Source organism: Cervus canadensis, chromosome 14 (genome assembly GCF_019320065.1).
Source record: "Cervus canadensis isolate Bull #8, Minnesota chromosome 14, ASM1932006v1, whole genome shotgun sequence".
Taxonomy (NCBI): domain Eukaryota; kingdom Metazoa; phylum Chordata; class Mammalia; order Artiodactyla; family Cervidae; genus Cervus; species Cervus canadensis.
Genome location: NC_057399.1, coordinates 63,381,009 through 63,391,561, shown reverse-complemented (window position 1 = coordinate 63,391,561; position 10,553 = coordinate 63,381,009). Strand labels below are relative to the sequence as shown.

General features: G+C 54.8%; 1 non-coding gene across 1 annotated transcript; it reads left to right on the top strand.

Annotated features, from left to right (window-relative positions):
• The first annotated feature begins 10,094 nt into the window (after window positions 1–10,094).
• On the top strand, window positions 10,095–10,166 carry TRNAC-GCA. The gene has a single exon. It is a non-coding gene; the product is annotated as a tRNA-Cys (tRNA).
• Window positions 10,167–10,553: the final 387 nt, after the last annotated feature.

Genomic DNA, 10,553 nt, shown 5'->3' with positions numbered 1-10,553 from the left:
AAAGAGGTCTTGGGCATCCAGCCCTTTGCTGGTCCCTTCCCTCTGACGAAGCCCTCTGAGCTCCAGCATCTTGCAGTGTGGAGAGAGCCCCTGCCAGCAACCTCCTCTCCAAGGAGGCCTCAACCGAGGCCTAGGCCCAGGGGAAAGGCACCAGCGGGGATGAGGCAGGGGAGGCGCCCGGGCATGTTTGGACCCAGTCCCCGCAGCCTGCCCCTTGGTGGGGCAGTAGCCCCGGAGGCCAGGAAGGTCTGGGCAAGGCTGGCCAGGGGAAGGGGACTTGCTGGGTCCTGCCCCTGGCCTGTGGGGTCTCTGAGCACAACCGGCCCTCTCCCGCTGGCAGACCTCCCCGGCTGCCTCCAAAGGCCGCTTTGCAAGCACTCTCGCCGGCTGTTCCCGCCAGCCGCGCAAAATGCTCCCAAGTCCGGAAGAAAAGCGCTTCGGGGTGGTGCTCTCTCCCGGCCCTTCCCCCTGAGCCTGAGGGCCAGGCAGGGGGTCCACAATCCCAGGCCAAGGCAGAACCACATGCACACGTCTGTTCCTGCCCCCTACACCGGCAGAGAGCTCGGGGGAGCCAGAGTCTGTCAGGCAGCTGCTGGACTGGCCGCCCATGTGGGAAGGGGCAGAGCCGACCTAGAGGCACAGTGGGCCTCTTGCTCTCCCTGCTGCCCTGAGGCTGCTGGGCCAAAGAGGTCTTGGCATCCAGCCCCTTGCTGGTCCCTTCCCTCTGACGAGGCCCTCTGAGCTCCAGCACCTTGCAGTGTGGAGACAGCCCCTGCCAGCCTCCTCTCCAAGGAGGCCTCAACCGAGGCCTAGGCCCAGGGGAAAGGCACCAGCGGGGATGAGCCTGGGGAGGCGCCCGGGCATGTCCGGACCCAGTCCCCGCAGCCTGCCCCTGGGTGGGGCAGTAGCCCCGGCGGCCAGGAAGGTCTGGGCCAGGCTGGCCTGGGGAAGGGGCCCTGCTGGGTCCTGCACCTTGCCTGTGGGTCCTCTGAGCACAACCGGCCCTCTCCGCCTGGAAGACCTCCCCGGCTGCCTCCAAAGGCCGCTTTGCAAGCACTCTCGCCGGCTGTTCCCGCCAGCCGCGCACAACGCTCCCAAGCCCGGGAGAAAACGCTTCGGGGTGGTGCTCTCTCCCGGCCCTTGCCCCTGAGCCTGGGGGGCAGGCAGGGGGGCCACACTCCCAGGCCAAGGCAGAACCACATGCACACGTCTGTTCCTGCCCCCTACACCGGCAGAGAGCTCGGGGGGAGCCAGAGTCTGTCAGGCAGTGCTGGGCTGGCCGCCTGTTTGGGAAGGGGCAGAGCCGACCTAGGGGCACACTGGGCCTCTTGCTCTCCCTGCTGCCCTGAGGCTGCTGGGCCAAAGAGGTCTTGGGCATCAGCCCCTTGCTGGTCCCTTCCCTCTGACGAGTCCCTCTGAGCTCCAGCACCTTGCAGTGTGGAGACAGGCCCTGCCAGCAACCTCCTCTCCAAGGAGGCCTCAACCGAGGCCTAGGCCAGGGGAACAGGCACCAGCGGGGATGAGCCTGGGGGGGCGCCCAGGCAGGTCTGGGCCCAGTCCCCGCAGCCTGCCCCTTGGGGGGGCAGTACCCCCGGAGGCCAGGAAGGTCTGGGCAAGGCTGGCCAGGGTCAGGGGCCCTGCTGGGTCCTGCCCCTGGCCTGTGGGGCCTCTGAGCACAACCGGCCCTCTCCCGCTGGAAGACCTCCCCGGCTGCCTCCAAAGGCCACTTTGCAAGCACTCTCGCCGGCTGTTTCCGCCAGCTGCGCACAATGCTCCCAAGCCCGGGAGAAAAGCGCTTCGGTGTGGTGCTCTCTCCCGGCCCTTGCCCCTGAGCCTGGGGGCCAGGCAGGGGGTCCACACTCCCAGGCCAAGGCAGAACCACATGCACACGTCTGTTCCTGCCCCCTGCACTAGCAGAGAGCTCGGGGGAGCCAGAGACTGTCAGGCAGCTGCTGGGCTGGCCGCCTGTGTGGTAAGGGGCAGAGCCGACCTAGGGGCACACTGGGCCTCTTGCTCTCGCTGCTGCCCTGAGGCTGCTGGGCCAAAGAGGTCTTGGGCATCCAGCCCCTTGCTGGTCCCTTCCCTCTGACGAGGCCCTCTGAGCTCCAGCACCTTGCAGTGTGGAGACAGCCCCTGGCAGCAACCTCCTCTCCAAGGAGGCCTCACCGAGGCCTAGGCCCAGGGGAAAGGCACCAGCGGGGATGAGCCTGGGAAGGCGCAGGGGAATGTCTGGACCCAGTCCCCGCAGCCTGCCCCTTGGTGGGGCAGTACGCCCGGAGACCAGGAAGGTCTGGGCAAGGCTGGCCAGGGGAAGGGGCCCTGCTGAGTCCTGCCCCTGGCCTGTGGGGCCTCTGAGCACAACCGGCCCTCTCCCGCTGGAAGACCTCCCCGGCTGCCTCCAAAGGCCGCTTTGCAAGCACTCTCGCCGGCTGTTCCCGCCAGCTGCGCACAATGCTCCCAAGCCCGGGAGAAAAGCGCATCGGGGTGGTGCTCTCTCCCGGCCCTTGCCCCTGAGCCTGGGGGCGAGGCAGGGGGTCCACAGTCCCTGGCCAAGGCAGAACCACATGCTCAGGTCTGTTCCTGCCCCCTGCACCAGCAGAGAGCTCGGGGGAGCCAGAGACTGTCAGGCAGCTGCTGGGCTGGCCGCCTGTGTGGGAAGGGGCAGAGCCGACCTACGGGCACACTGGGCCTCTTGCTCTCCCTGCTGCCCTGAGGCTGCTGGGCCAAAGAGGTCTTGGGCATCCAGCCCCTTGCTGGTCCCTTCCCTCTGACGAGTCCCCCTGAGCTCCAGCACCTTGCAGTGTGGAGACAGCACCTGCCAGCAACCTCCTCTCCAAGGAGGCCTCAACTGAGGCCAAGGCCCAGGGGAAAGGCACCAGCGGGGGATGAGCCTGGGGAGGCGCCCAGACATGTCTGGGCCCAGTCACCGCCGCCTGCCTTTGGTGGGGCTGTAACCCCGGAGCCAGGAAGGTCTGGGCAGGGCGGCCAGGGGGCAGGGGGCCCTGCTGGGTGCTGTCTGGCCTGTGGGGTCCTCTGAGCACAACGGCCCTCTCCCGCTGGAAGACCTCCCCGGCTGCCTCCAAAGGCCACTTTGCAAGCACTCTCGCCGGCTGTTCCCGCCAGCTGCGCACAATGCTCCCAAGCCCGGGAGAAAAGCGCTTCGGGGTGGTGCTCTCTCCCGGCCCTTGCCCCTGAGCCTGGGGGCCAGGCAGGGGGTCCACACTCCCAGGCCCAGGCAGAACCACATGCACACGGCTGTTCCTGCCCCCTGTCACTGCAAGGGCTCGGGGGAGAGAGAACTGTCAGGCAGCTGCTGGGCTGGCCGCCTGTGTGGGAAAGGGCAGAGCCGACCTAGGGTCACACTGGGCCTCTTGCTCTCCCTGCTGCCCTGAGGGTGCTGGGCCAAAGAGGTCTTGGGCATCCAGCCCCTTGCTGGTCCCTTCCCTCTGACGAGTCCCTCTGAGCTCCAGCACCTTGCAGTGTGGAGAGAGCCCCTGCCAGCAACCTCCTCTCCAAGGAGGCCTCAACCGAGGCCTAGCCCAGGGGAAAGGCACCAGCGGGGATGAGCCTGGGGAGGCGCCCGGGCATGTCTGGGCCCAGTCCCCGCAGCCTGCCCCTTGGTGGGGCAGTACCCCCGGAGGCCAGGAACGTCTGGGCAAGCTGGCCAGGGACAGGGGCCCTGCTGGGTCCTGCCCCTGGCCTGTTGGGCCTCTGAGCACAACGGGCCCTCTCCCGCTGGAGACCTCCCGGCTGCTCAAAGGCCGCTTTTGCAACCACTCTCGCCGGCTGTTCCGCCAGCCGCGCAAAATGCTCGCAAGTCCGGGAGAAAAGCGGAGCGATCACACTTCCTTTCCAAGGGAGTGGGGAAGTGCAGTCCTCCATTGGCTGGATACTTAGGAATATTCCTAATGGCTACCACAGCTCCATCTACTCTGATTTTTCCAGGCAGAAATGTTGGAAGTGTTTGTAATGTAGAATTCAATTTTCAGAGATCTCTAAGAGAAGTTGACTCAAAAACTGATTTGTTTCTTGAAGGATTCAATTTGACGGATCTGGAAAATTCACACTTTGCTCCATCTGGAGTAAAGTCCCTTACTTAAACACTGACGTCTATGAACAGATTAGGAAATCATAGGCTGGATCTATGAAATAATCCTTCACAGAAGTGACGATTTACATATCAGTGTTTATTCCCCAAAGCACTGCTCATATAGCTTCACTTTTCATTTATATTATCTCCTATCTTGTGTAACTTGTCTCATCAACTGCACTGCAAAATAGGAATCCCATCTGATTAATTTAGACTCTGTTATGCCTGGCTCCGTAGACATTGGCTATGCGGATGTTAACTAATTGTATTGGTGTTTATCAATTAGTGATTTTTAAATCATCACGGCTAGCAATCTTGACTTCAGGAGAAGTCAGCGAACTTGAAAATACTTCTTGCAATTCTTCAAAAGTTGCTCATCGTTGATTATGATGAGATCTGAGGGCCAATATTCACTAGTCCCTCAATTTCAAGGGCAGTTTAGGCTTATCCCCTACGAATCACAAGGCGATCAGATATTTTCAGATATTATTTTTTTTTTTTTTTTTCACATGTTTTGTTTGTTTGTTTTGGACTGCAAGATTTGGATGAATTGTAAATTTAAAAATTAAGAAATAAATGTCAGTGCTCAGGAAGCTATTTGATTGCCCAAGATCCTGCAAGGCTCTCAACACCCTTTATTTAAAACACGCCCACCCTCGCTCCTAAGCCCACAGCCTTCGTGGATGACCAGATAAAGAGCGGTCCTCATTCTCATGAAATGCCAAGTGCTCAGGGACTTGCACGTGTGAGGGCCCAGGAACAGTATTTCTCCAGTTTAATGGTGGAATTACTCCCCTTGGAGAAAGTTGCTTGAGCACAAGTTACTCATTGATTGAATCTCAACCACGCAAGTATGGTTCCAGGCTTTGCTGTCAGTTCCTTAGACTAGAAGCCTGCCGTCATTCTTTGCCTCTTGCTCATATTTCCCCTGTCTGTACTTAACTACTGAGCTGTGAAGTCATATCCACTAAAATCTTTCTCCGTTGCAGCTCCTTCTCTCTCCATCCCCACTGCCATCCTTGTTCAGGTCCTGAGATCGTATACCAGGACACCTACAACAGCCTTCTGATTTGCTCCCCACTCGATCTCCTCAAAACCGCCCTCTAACCCAAAGTAGTCTGGCTAAGGCACAAGCCGTAAAGCATCTTTTCGGAGAGGGCAATGCCAACCCACTCCAGTACTCTTGCCTGGAAAATCCCATGGAGAGACTAGCCTGGCAGGTTGCAGTCCATGGGGTCGCTAAGAGTCGGACACGACTGACCAACTTCACTTTTCACTTTTCACCTTCCTGCAGTGGAGAAGGAAATGGCAACCCACTCCGGTGTTCTTGCCTGGAGAATCCCAGGGATGGGGGAGCCAGGTGGGCTGCCACCTGTGGGGTCGCACAGAGTCAGACATGACGGAAGTGACTTAGCAGCAGCAGTAGCAAGCATCTTTTAATTTCATGCCTGCAGTCACCATCTGCAGTGATTTCCGAGCCCCCCAAAATAAAGTCTGCCACTGTTTCCACTGCTTGCCCATCTATTTGCCATGAAGTGATGAGGCCAGATACAATGATCTTCGTTTTCTGAATGTTGAGCTTTAAGGTAGCTTTTACACTCTCCGCTTTCCCTCTCGTCAAGAGGCTCTATAGTTCTTCTTCCCTTTCTGCCATAAGGGTGGTGTCATCTGCCTATCTGACGTTATTGATATTTCTCCTGGCAGTTTTGATTCCAGCTTGTGCTTCATCCAGCCCGGCATTTCTCACGATGTACTCTGCATATAAGTTAAATAAGCAAGGTGACAATATGCAGCCTTGACATACTCCTTTTCCTGTTTGGAGCCAGTCTGTTGTTCCAGGTCCAGTTCTGTTTCTTCCTGAGCTGCATACAGGTTTCTCAAGAGGCAGGTCAGGTGGGCTGGTATTCCCATCTCTTTCAGAATTTTCCCCGGTTTATTGTGATACCTGCCGTCAAAGGCTTTGGCACAGTCAATAAAGCAGAAATAGGTGTTTCTCTGGTACTCTCTTGCTTTTTCCTTGTTCCAGTGGATGTTGGCAATTTGATCTCTGGTTCCCCTGCCTTTTCTAAATCCAGCTTGAACATCTGGAAGCTCACAGCACATGTATTGTTGAAGCCTGGCTTGGAGAATTTTGGGCATTACTTTACTAGTGTGTGAGATGAGTGCAACTGTGCAGCAGTTTGAACATTCTTTGTCATTGCCTTTCTTTGGGACTGGAATGAAAACTGACCTAACAGCCTAGATGTTTTCAATTGCATATGCTAAAAGAACCAGCTTTGCAGTTCCCGGGGGGGGGGGGGGAGGGGGGAAAAAAAGTTTCATTTTAACCAATTTTCTCTGAAGTCCAAGGACTATCATGGCCATCTGCATCAAAAAGTCATCTTTCCTTTAGGTAGTCATAGTTTAACGCCTAAATTATAGACCAAACAGTGCTCAAATTGACTCTGATATCAGGGGCAGATCAGCTGATAAAAAAGCTTGGATTGTCCCTCTGGAGGGAAGTGAGACCTTGGTCCCATCAGAAGAATATGAGGGGTTAAGAGAATTTGTAGGAGTGGGGAAAGCTTGCTCCATCCTACATGTACCATAATCGTAAACAATGGTTATTTACTTTACCGAAGTGAAAAAAAAAAAAAAAATTATAAAAACAAAGATAAATCACTGAAAGGTAAAGAAATTAATAATCTGTGATTGAAAGCTGCATTCTAAGAAAAGTGTGTTCTCTTAACCTAGAGAGGAGACTAAATTCCAATCTGGTACCAGCTTACCAGATAACAAACAAACAAAAAAATTGTTTATGGGTAAGCTTAGAAAGGTCTTTTCCGTATATCTTGAAGTAGCAGTATTTTTTTTTTTTCATCAGTGTGAAACCACAGAAGGCATGTTGAAAATCTGATTAAATTGAAATTGACAAAGTAAATCTGGTCATTGCTGTGATTTGAAACACTTTAATATGATAACTCAAATTATAACTGACAGCATTTTATCAGAACATATCAGATTTTCATGAATGTCACATAACTTCTAGGATATCTATATTAGTAGCATCAACCATACAATATAACTTGAGAAGATTCAATCACTCCTTCCTGAACAACACTTCCCATGTAGTTTAACATGCCAAATGAACTCAGGTTGTTTAATAAATATCTCTCTTTGGGAGGTCTCAGGGGCCCTCTGAAGCATCCCAAAGTGAGCTAGAAGTCAGTTATTTAGGAAGGTTTGTTCACAAATATCAAAAGGGTTTATGACAGTCAGGTAGGCTGTGAAAGAATACTTAGCCACTTAGCCAAAGGTAACAAAAGATTTCAAAGGTAAACCTAGGACGGATCATTTAAGAGGTAAAGAAACTTAAAATCCACCAGCAAAGGCAGTTCAACATCTCAAGAAACCTTGTACTAGGCACAAAACTCTTTTCTGGGGGTCCACTTTCCATAAAACCTCCTTATCCCATTCTGTACCCATTCCTTTGCTTCCCCCATCCTGAAACTGCCACCTGTCAGTCAGAACTACTTCTTTTTCCTTCATCAAATGCGATTTCATTCCTCGGACCTTCTTTAACTACAAGTCATGCATTTTTCCTTAAGCAACCGAGAACTGACTTTTATATTGGCATTTTACAGACTGGTGAACATACGTATCAGTGATACTATCTAAAAAAAAAAAAAAAAAAAGCTTTCTTACACTGCACATCTCAGCATGGCACCAGACACTATTCATGGATAGTCAAAATCTCTTTAGTTTCTGTGTAAGACGAAGGCCCTGTCAAGTGGTGAATGTTTCAGAACCTTAATTTATGAAATGACCTAGCTATTCAATACACTGTCATCACTTAGTCTAGCACAACCACAGACATTCAGGTAGCCAAGATCTGGAGAAACTATTGTAAGTTCAGTTCAGTTCATTTCAGTTGCGTCTGACTCTTTGCGACCCCATGGACTGCAGGCTGCCAGGCTTCCCTGTCCATCACCACTCCCGGGGCTTGCTCAACCTCATGTCCATCGAGTCAGCGATGCCATCCAACCATCTTATCCTCTGTTGTCCCCTTCTCCTCTGCCTTCAATCGAGACTACTATAGACAGATATTTTAAAGTATAATTATTTTTAATAGCTTACCTAAAAGCTCATATCGCATTTCTATTTTTTAGGAGTGGTTTTGGTTTGTTTTTAGAGGTACTTTCTTTGTTGACCAGTCTGTGAGAGAGATAACAATATAGCAATATTTAAGTTATAGTAAACCTAGGCACTGTGAAAAGTTTATGCTTAATGTTAATGACTCTTAAACATGTCTATATTAGAGTAGTGAAAAAAATAAAATACTAGATATTTACTATTGACTAGTTCCCAATTCACAGGAATCCAAAATTCACTTAGGTCCATTTTTTTTCTTGTATTTAGAGCTTTTTTTTCTTGTATTTAGAAATATTAGAGTATTTCTTTGCATTTCTTGAGGGCTTCCTTTTCTTTAGATTATTTAAATAGGAACTCACGCACAGCTTCAGCAATATTATCAAAAAACAGAAGACTCACACTGAGACATACAGAAATCCACACAGAGGTCTTCTAGTTTTCCGCCTAAGATTGAAAATATCTCTTTGACTCCCCCTTTTTTGGGGGGAGGGGGGTGTTGAAGTTCTCATTTGCCCAAGGCTGAGGTCTCAGGCAAAGTGGGCATTGTTTTCTCAGGAAATGGTTAACTTCAAGCTCTGCCCTAGGCAAGCCTTTGTAACAAGCTCTGTTTTTAATTGATGTGCAAAAGAACCAGCTTTACAGTTTCCAAGAAAAAAAGTGTTGTTGTTTTTTTTTTTTTTTTATTTTAACCAGTTTTCTCTGGTTCTGTAGAACATCATGGCCATCCTAGGTCAGGTCATCTTTCCTTTCTGTAGTCATAGTTTTATCCCTGAATTATAGACAGATCAGCTGACACGTTTTCCATAGTTGAACCTGGGGAAGGATCATTAACCTGGCCGGATTTGGAAGGTAAGGGAGGGAGAGCCGTCTGGGAGGAGGGGCCCCGCGGGAGACTGTGGTGGGGGCGGCGTGCAGAGTGCGGGTCGGGTGGGAGAGACGGCTCTCCTCCGCCTTCCCGCCCGCCCCTCCATCCTCGGCCGGGCGCCCCCGCCGCCCTTGCCCCGCGCCCGGTGGCGGCGTCTCCGGTGTCCCTCTTCCGCCCGACCTCCCCGCCAAGTTCCCTCGAGGTTGGGTCCGAGGGGGGGGGTGGGGTGGGGGGTGGTGGTGGGAGGTGCTCAGCGCGCCCCCACCCCACCGCAGGCGCCTTGCCCGCGGCGCCGGCCATGGCTGCCTTCCCCCCAGCCGCAGACCGCACAGCGCGGATCCTCCGGTCGCGTCTTGCGGGCTGTGCGGCGTGACGGCTGGCGGCTCCCCGTCGCTGGGCCGCTTGCCTGCCCGACGCGTCCCGCCGCTGGCCCTGGACCTGTTTGCCTCAGCCGGTCGTCGTCCGCTGCTCTGGGCCTGCCGCGCGGTCGCCAGACGCCTCCTCACGCCCTCCGAGCCTCGGGGCTTGCTCCCGGCCACCCCTCCCCACGCCTCGCGCGGCTGTCTTGTCTCTCGCCCTCTCACCTCTGTCGTGTCCCTGCCCGCTTGGCGCCACGCTTCCCGTCCTCTCTGCCCTTGGTGGTGGAGGGAGGAGGGTGCCTGGGCCGCGGGCGCGGGTAGGGGGCCCCGGTGGTTGAGGGCGGAGGACGGGGTCCGGGGGGGGGGGCGGGGGGGAGGGGGGGAGCGGCCGTCCCGGTGTAGGAGGTGGTGGGGGAGGGCTCTGCCCGTTTCGGGGGGATGTGGGGGTGGGCTTTTGGCGTCGGCGGGGACCTCCGGGCGGCGGTCGACCGGCGCACTGGGGGCCCCCATGCGTCACGGGCCCGGCAGGGTCGAGGCCCGCGGGCGGGGACGCGGCGGCGGCGGTGGTGGTCGAAAGCCGGGCGGTGGCCCGCAGGGCGTGCCTTGCGCCTCGCCCGCCTCCCCCTTTCCAGGTACCTAGCGAGGGGCTTCCCTGGTGGCTCAGGTGGGAAAGCGTCTGCCTGCAGTGCGGGAGACCCAGGTTCGATCCCTGGCTTGGGAAGATCCCCTGGAGTAGGACTTGGCAATCCACTCCAGTATTTTTGCCTGTGAAATGCCATGGACAGAGGAACTTTGTGGGCTACAGTCCATGGGGGTCTCAAAGAGTCGGACACGACTGAGTGACTTTACTTCACAGCTGAGAGAAAGCTTGAAATTGTCTCGTTGGGGTGGATTTGCTCCTGGATGGATTTCACCTGGCGGCAGTAGGGAGGCCCGTGCGCCTCTCCTGAAAGTGGGCGTATCGGCGGAGCACACCTGGCCAATGTCGGGGGTGGAGCCTGCCTCCTCTGAGCTCCTAAGCAGTGGATCCCAGGTCTCAGGGACCATTGCAACTGGGAATGCCCATTTCATGGGCTCCTGGATCCCCTTTGATCAGCATCCAGTGAGC